This window comes from Diceros bicornis, chromosome 7 (genome assembly GCF_020826845.1).
Source record: "Diceros bicornis minor isolate mBicDic1 chromosome 7, mDicBic1.mat.cur, whole genome shotgun sequence".
In the NCBI taxonomy this organism is placed as follows: Eukaryota; Metazoa; Chordata; class Mammalia; order Perissodactyla; family Rhinocerotidae; genus Diceros; species Diceros bicornis.
In genome coordinates this window covers 11,708,061-11,717,169 of record NC_080746.1, presented here as the reverse complement: position 1 = coordinate 11,717,169, position 9,109 = coordinate 11,708,061, and the positions used below count along the sequence as shown (strand labels likewise).

The window sequence follows — 9,109 nt, the reverse complement described above, 5'->3', positions numbered from 1 at the left end:
CAGAGCAATCAGGCAAGAGAAAGAAATAAAAGGGATCCAAATTGGAAAGGAAGAAGTGAAACTGTCACTATTTGCAGATGACATGATTTTATATATAGAAAACCCTGAAGAATCCACCAGAAAACTTTTAGAAGTAATAAACGAATATGGTAAAGTTGCAGGATACAAAATCAACATACAAAAATCAGATGCATTTCTGTACACTAACAATGAAGTAGCAGAAAGAGAAATTAAGAATACCATCCCATTTACAATTGCAACAAAAAGAATAAAATATCTAGGAATAAACTTAACCAAAGAGATGAAAGATCTGTACACCGAAAACTATAAAACATTGCTGAAAGAAATTGAAGAAGACACAAAGACATGGAAAGATATTCCGTGCTCTTGGATTGGAAGAATTAACATAGTTAAGATGTCCATACTTCCTAAAGCCATCTATAGATTCAATGCAATCCCTATCAAAGTTCCAACAACATTTTTCACAGAAATAGAACAAAGAATCCTAAAATTTATATGGAACAACAAAAGACCCCGAATAGCTAAAGGAATCCTGAGAAAAAAGAACAAAGCTGGAGGTATCACATTCCCTGATTTCAAAATATACTACAAAGCTATAGTAACCAAAACAGCATGGTACTGGCACAAAAACAGACACACAAATCAATGGAATAGAATCGAAAGCCCAGAAATAAACCCACACATCTATGGACAGCTAATCTTTGACAAAGGAGCCCAGAACATACAATGGGGAAAAGAAAGTCTCTTCAACAAATGGTGTTGGGAAAACTGGATAGCCATATGCAAAAAAATGAAAGTAGACCCTTACCTTACACCCTACACAAAAATTAACTCCAAATGGATTAAAGACTTGAATGTAAGACCTGAAACTGTGAAATTTCTAGAGGAAAACATAGGCAGTATGCTCTTTGACATCGGTCTTAGTAACATCTTTTCAAACACCACGGCTGACCAGGCAAGAGAAACAATAGAAAAAATAAACAAATGGGACTACATCAAACTAAAAACCTTCTGCACAGCAAAGGAAACCATCAACAAAACGAAAAGACAACCTAACAATTGGGAGAAGATATTTGCAAACCATACTTCTGATAAAGGCTTAATCTCCAAAATATATAAAGAACTCATGCATCTCAACAACAAAACAACTACCAACCCAATTAAAAAATGGGCAAAAGACCTGAACAGACATTTCTCCAAAGAAGATATACAGATGGCCAACAGACACATGAAAAGATGTTCAAAATCACTAACTATCAGGGAAATGCAAATGAAAACTACAATGAGATATCACCTCATGCCCGTCAGAATGGCTATAATTAACAAGACAGGAAACAACCTGTGTTGGAGAGGATGTGGAGAGAAGGGAACTCTCATACACTGCTGGTGGGAGTGCAAACTGGTGCAGCCACTATGGAAAACAGTATGGAGATTCCTCAAAAAATCAAGGATAGAACTACCATATGATCCAGCTATTCCACTGCTGGGTATTTATCCAAAGAACTTGAAAACACCAATTTGTAAAGGTACATGCACCCCTGTGTTCATTGCAGCGTTATTCACAATAGCCAAGACTTGGAAGCAACCTAAGTGTCCATCAAGGGACGAATGGATAAAGAAGCTGTGGTATATATACACAATGGAATACTACTCAGCCATAAGAAACGATGAAATCCAGCCATTTGTGACAACATGGATGGACATTGAGGGTATAATGCAAAGTGAAATAAGTCAGAGGGAGAAGGTCAAATACTGTATGATTTCCTTCATTAAGTAGTAGATAATAACAACAATAAACAAACACATAGAGACAGAGATTGGATTGGTGGTTACCAGAGGGGAAGGGGAGAGGGAGGAGGGTGAAAGGGATAATTCAGCACATGTGTGTGGTGATAGGTTGTAATTAGTATTTTGGTGGTGAACATAATGTAATCTATGCAGAAATAGAAGTACAATGATGTACACCTGAAATTTTTTACAATGTCATAAACCTATGTTACTGCAATAAACAAAAATTAAAAAAAAAAAAAGAAATGACATTAACGTCAAAAAAAAAAAATGCCACAGACTGAGCAAACATAACTGTGATGTATATGTCTGAAAAAGGACTCATATCCCAAATATGCTTTCTTAAAACTCAAATTAATAAGAAAAAAACTAATACCACACTATTTTTAAGTGGGCAAAAGAACAGGCATTTCACAAATGGTGATAATCCAAATTTTAAAAAATATATTAAGAAGTGTTCAACATCATTATTTTTTTTATAGAAGTGTAAAAAAAGACTAAAGTGATATTGTACAACACACCCAAAAGAGTAGTTAAAGGACTTAAAATAACAAGTGTTCAGAAGGATGAAGAGCATCCTTACCTAAAAACTGTTGGGAGTGCAAATCAGTTTAAATATTTTGGAAGACAGTTTAGCAATGTGTAAGAAGCTTAGAAGTATGCCTATCCTGTGACCCAGTAAATCCACTTCAAGGTATGGACCTAAGAGAAATGAGTATAAATTTCAAAGAAACTACGTGTTCAAGCATGTTCATAGGAGCTTTATTAATAATATGCAGAAACTGAAGATAAGCCAAATGTCCATTAAGAGGATAATTGATAAATAAATTGCTCTAGGGGGCCGGCCCCATGGCTTAGTGGTTGAGTGCGCACGCTCCGCTACTGGTGGCCCGGTTTGGATCCCGGGTGCGCACCGACGCACCTCTTCTCCGGCCATGCTGAGGCCGCGTCCCACATACAGCACCTAGAAGGATGTGCAACTATGACATACAACTATCTACTGGGACCTTGGGGAGAAAAAGGGAAAAAAAGGAGAAGGACTGGCAATCAATGTTAGCTCAGGGCTGGTCTTACTCAGCAAGAAAGGAGGATTGGCATAGATGTTAGCTCCGGGCTGATCTTCCTCACACACACAAAAAAATTGCTCTATAGTCATACAACGGAATACTAAAAGCAATAACCAAGAACAAAATACGTGTACACACAATGTTATGGGTGAATCTCACAGTACACTTTATATTGAGAGAAAGAAGCCAGATATCAAAAAGTAAATGCAATATTTAACATTTATATGAATTCAAGAATGAACAAAATGAATCTGTCAAGATAAAAGTAATAATAGTAGATATATCCAGAGAGAGAGTAAAGAGTAATATTTACTGGGAAGGGGCAGGCAGGCATATTCTGAAATCATGAAAATCTTCTATATCTTTATATATAAAGATATATATATATCTTTATGGGTCTTTTATATATAAATTATATATAAAAGATTTTTATATATAATCTTTATATATATATTATATAGACTTTATATAGTCTTTATATAGACTAGGTAGTAGTTACATAGCCTTATACATATGAAAAAATTCATTGAGTACTGAAGATTTGTGCGTTTTGCTGTATATAATTTATACTTCAACTTTAAAGGGGGTGGGGTGGTTTTTTAACTTAACAATATTGTACTGATTCTCCATCACCCACATCGCACCCTTAACCCATAAACATCCTAAATTGAGTTATCTTCCCCTCTACTATCTCCTCTAAAACACAATCCTCCCCTACACTTTTTCCTTTTATTACATTGTTTTTATTACATCCTTATTGAACAGTATCATTCCAAAGAACAAAACTAAACATTTATCCAAACTTTCCTTTTTTTCTAATAGTAGAGAACTTTCCTAAGAAAAGTTCATAAGTCAAAATATCTTGCAAACAGCTCACATACCGTTGCTTCTAAAAGAACTATTACAATTAATAATGTGTTCAGATCAATAAATTGTTCTTCTGAGTCTTTATATAAAGTTATATCTCCATTTGCCCAAAACTGTGAATATATGACCTGCCCTGAGACCACCATCCCTTTCCCTGTGCCCTAAATTAAAAGATCACAGCTATATGCAATGCCTTAAAATTCAATGGCAACTGCCTCCCTAAAAACTAGTTGGTTGGTACTGCTCTAATGGCTCACTTCCACCCAATGCTATCTATTACTCAATTATATCAGACTCTTGAAGTGAGGCTCCAAATTCTATATTTTTAGTCTAGAACTAAAGAGTGAAGCTTGTATTCACATCTTTAACTCCCTTAAATCTATATATCTCTCCATTAGAAGGTCTAATAAATTAGCCTGGGTCATTACAGCTCTGCATACCACTTCGGTGGGCACCATGCTTGATTCTATGTGGAACTTTAGTTTCCACTCAAAAATCTAAAAACTTTTTTTTTTATCATTTTACTAAGACCAAATCACCAAATGTTTCATCTCCTACAGTCTTGTAGAAATGATGTTCCAAAAATTAACCCTTGAAAAGTTGTGACATACTGTAAATAGAATTATATTTCTTTAAATGCAAAAATAAAAGTAAAAACCTTTGAAATCAAATCTACCAGGGAAAAGATGGATCCAGAAAGCATAGCTAAAGGAAAGTAGAGCAAAGTCGATTCAATTTCCAGGAACTAGATTCTAGTCCCAGCTCTGGCACCATGTACATGTGTGCCCATGGGCAACCTACAAAGTGTATGAGTCTCCAGTGTCATATGAGGGGCTGGATTAAATGATTTCTTAGGCCTATTCGAGAGTAATCCTCTATGACAGTGGAAACAATTTTCATAAAACGAAGAATTATTGGAACAGTTAGGATTGAGTAAGGAGTAGAGGGAATATAACGCTTAAGAACAAGTTAAAAATTTCCTCTAAGTATAGGAGAGCAAGCACTGGAATTTGTTTCCCTTAATAAAAAAATAAAAATAAAAGAAACATTGATAAACAAAGCTTTGGATCCCCTTTCTCAATCATTTTTAAGATTTTTCTGCTCAAGGTTTTCTTCAGAGCAACTTTGACATCCTTATTCCTCAGACTATAGATTAATGGATTGAACATGGGCACCACAGCAGTAGAGAATATGAAGGACACTTTCCCCTGGTCAAGGGGTAAAATAGAAGGTGGTTTGAGGTACATAAAGGCTCCTGACCCAAAGAAAAGAGATACCACAATTATATGGGAATTGCAAGTACTAAAGGCTTTGGATTGGCCCTCAGTAGAAGTAATGTGGAGAATGCTAGAAAGAATAAAACCGTAAGAGATAAAAATGGTCACAATGGGCACCCCAATACCAGTGGTCACAATGATAAAGACCACCAGCAAATTTATGTAAGAGCTGTTGCAGGAGAGCTCAAGGAGGGGAATAATATCACACATATAGTGATTGACAAGGTTGTTGTCACAAAAGGTCATAAACATTATGTTTCCCGTATGGGCCACAGCCCCAAACACTCCCATCCCATAGGCGCCCAACAAAAGGAATAAACACACCTCAGGAGACATGGTGACTGTGTACACCCGTGGTTTACAGGTGGCGACATAGTGGTTATATGCCATTGCTGACAGGATGTAGGATTCAGAAAAGACAAAGAAACAAAGGAAAAAAACTGAGTCATACACCCTGCATAGGAAATGATGTTCTTCTTTGAGATAAAACCCATCAGCATTTTAGGGGTGAGGGTAATAGAGTAACTAAAATCTATGAAGGACAAGTTGAAGAGGAAAAAGTACATGGCAATATGAAGGTGAGAATTCACCCCAGTCAGGGTTATCAAGCCCAGGTTCTCCACCAAAGTAACCATGTAGAAACCTAGAAACAGGAAGAAGAAGGAGATCTGGAGTTCTGGCTGGTCTGTTAAGCCTGTGAGGATAAACTCTGTCATAGAGGAGGTGTTATCTCCTCTGGGAGAGTCTGTGAGGGAAAAAGAAAAGAGTCACTGAGAGAAAAAGAGAGGCTACATACCAGAGAAGTTAATGGAAGTTAAAGGGGTGACTTGGGGAAGAAAAGAAAAGGAACACATACTGAGCACTAACTATGGGATAGTCACTGTTCTAAATGCTAAGGGGCATTATGTCCCCATTTGACAGATGAGGACACTGGGCCTAAGTGACTTGCACAAGTCCCAATGCTACTAAGTGGCAGCAGAAGGTGAACTCGGGTGGTCAGGCTCTCAGGGTTTGAGCTTTTAGCCATCTGCTACTGGACAGACCAGGTCAGGCAGGCACTCACCCTCCTTCTGCTTGCAGTCACAGTGCTGAACTCTACTGGCTCTCATCCATCTCTTTCATGGAGCCTCAAATGGCCCTGGTGAAGAGCAGCTGACAACTTGGAGCTCAGATCCCTCTGCTTCTGCTTCTCTACTTTGAGGATCAAACCTCCAGTTTATCTTGATTCTCTTGCAGAGCTGAAGAACATGATCTCTGATTGTGGCTTTTCCTGAGCCTCCTGTCCAGCTCCCAGGGGTGTGACAGCATCCTTCCCTAATACTCGTAAATAAGCAGAGACTAAGGAGTTTTATTCTGGATTAGAGGTCTCAGTGACCTAGTTAGAGATGCTCCCTCAGGATCACTGCTGCAGAGACCACCTTCCCTAAGGAAGAGAAAATGTTTGTTTATGCCCTTGATAATTCTTGATGTGGCATTTAATGACCCATTCTTTTATTCAGGTTACATCCTTTTGAGTACAATTAAGAGCAAAGCACTGTGGGAAAAATAATTCCTGCTACCCTGTATTGAGCACTTACTATGTACCAAACACTGTGTCTGACGCAGCACCCTCCTGCTGACACCAACTATCTAAAGCAATGCACAGGTAATTTTACCTGGTTTATTCCTCACAACAGCTTTACAGATTGGACTAATTAATCTCCACTTTAAAAGTGAGGAGCACACAGATCTAGTAGGTTTCAGAATCTTGAATCAAATCCTAGTCTGCCCAACTGCAAACTTCTTAGTTTTAATCGCTAGGCCTCACTACCTTCCTGTAAGCAACAATGTAATGTTTGAAGCAGCATTTTTACTCACTAGGATCTCATGAGGCTCTTTATAGATAAAAACAAGTTCTTGTATAACTTTAATGGAATTTAGAAAGTGTTAGAGCCAAGAAGGGTAAAATTAGGGGTACTGGACTTCAGAGGAGGATATTCATTGTTTCAGTCACATCTAATATATACTAAGAATTATTTGCACCTTCTCCAAGCTGAAAAATAAAGAATCTTTCTCTGATTTTTCTCCGTTACTTGATCATGCAGTTTAAGCTTGATTATTAAAAACAAACACTTGTCGGATAGCTAATAACAACTTTTGTCAAGACATAGAGGCAGAGAATGGACTCTACAGCCAATATGTCAGATCATGGGGAGTTGATGAAAGACTTTGAACAAGAATGGAATTTCTTCAACAAATACTAAATTCTAAGTCCTGGTGATTCTTCAGTGAAAAAACAAAAACAAGAAAAGATTCCTGTCCTGGTGAAGCTTTGATTCAAGTAGGAGAAGAAAGAAAACACATGAAAGAAAGAGGTAAAACATGTAACATGAAAAGTGCTATGGTGAAAAGGAAAGCAAGGGAGAAAGATAGAAAAGGCAAGAGTTACATCTGACATTGAGCAATGACTTGAGAGAGACCTGAAAAGCATTTGTTTGATAAGATCAGTTACTCTAAGAAAACATTGGACGTTCATGGCTTAATGCAGCACATTTCAAAGACATCATGTTTTTGTCCTGCACTTTAAATGCAATATTTTAACCCAAATTACTGGCTCTGAGGAAGAAAATTCTTATTGCAATAACAGGGTAGAGGAGCAAGAGACCTTGCTATGGTTTAAGACAATCACACGTCACACACTGTAGGTTATTGATTGAGACTGGGGTAAAGACTAATCAAATTTTGTGTGGCAACTTGCATCCTACACCCTTTATCAGGGACCGTTATATTCAAGTCTCAGTTAGCAGATGAGTTATGTATGTTTTTGGTTAGAGTTAAGGGCTGGACTCCTCTTGGAAAAGTTATGAAATCAAAACACAAAGGTGGAAGTCCATCTTCCTCCAGGAAGTGCAACTAAAACCACCTCACACGAGCCTGTGGGTTTATGAGCATGTGCACATACATCAATGAGGACTTGCTCACCCTCAGCTAAGACTCAGCAGTGACGGTGTCTCATCTGTCTGTTTACACTGAGAATTGCCCATGGCCCAGCGTGACTCTAATGAATCTCAATCCTGTTCTCAGTGCTACTACACATTTTTCAGAAACAGAGAAAAATAATCCATTACCGAAAAATTAAAATAAGCACCACAAGTAAGCTCTCCTTAAGACCCAAGAGTAAAGAAGACCTTAGGGGTTCATTAAATGTTCACTTTCCTCCAAGAATCTTAGAGGGTTCTTATATGCATGATGCAACACCAGGGAAAATTCTTCTCAGGTTTCTGTCTCTTTGGATGTCGTTTCCATGGGAATTTCATTTTCAAGGTTTTATTTCAAGTGAACCAGGGCTTCTCTGAAGTCATTTTCACTGTTGACTTGCTCCAATACAAGCAGAGAGAAACATAGAAATAAATATTTTTGATTGTTATTTTTGTCACAGAACTGTCTCTTACCCAAAACTTGAATCTTTGTATAATGCATACTCATGTGGAAAATGTATGTGCAATACAATGTCTTTTTGTATATATGCCTCATGCACATGCATTAACCTTCAAATGTCTGGTAGCACCGGAGTGGTGCTGAGCGTAGTATCCTTCACTCCATTCGCATGAGAGAAATACAAGTACAAAATACAAAATAAAAAGAAATACAAAATAAAAAATGACAGAGCCTGTCCAGAGAGAAAAGATGGCAGCTGAAATGTCATTTGATATGACTTAACTTAGGCTTTAAGGATGGGCATAAAATTAAATTCATCTATCAGAAGTCCTATGGTCTATATTTTACTTGATGTTCAATTGGTTTTTAATATGTATATTTGGCATATTAAAATGCTAGGTAGAGGGATTCAAAAGAAAAGGTTTATGCTTTAAAGGGATTTACAGTCTAACAGAGGCATTTCCTGCTCTGTCTCTTTATCACTTTATTCCCTTTAAGTTTCAAAATTTCCAGTGTTCCGTTCTCAGCCATCTGAGCTCCTTCTTCCTTAAATGTCTGGTGATCTCCTTCCTGACTTCCACAACATCCTCTATATGCTAGTTCCTAAATTTGTGTCTTTACTTCTCATCTTTCTGTTAATTGCCAGTTCTGTGTATACAACTTCTCTACTAA

General features: G+C 37.4%; 1 pseudogene; it reads right to left on the bottom strand.

Annotated features, from left to right (window-relative positions):
• Positions 1 to 4,762: 4,762 nt before the first annotated feature.
• Positions 4,763 to 6,129, bottom strand: LOC131408167 (olfactory receptor 8B12-like; annotated as a pseudogene).
• Positions 6,130 to 9,109: the final 2,980 nt, after the last annotated feature.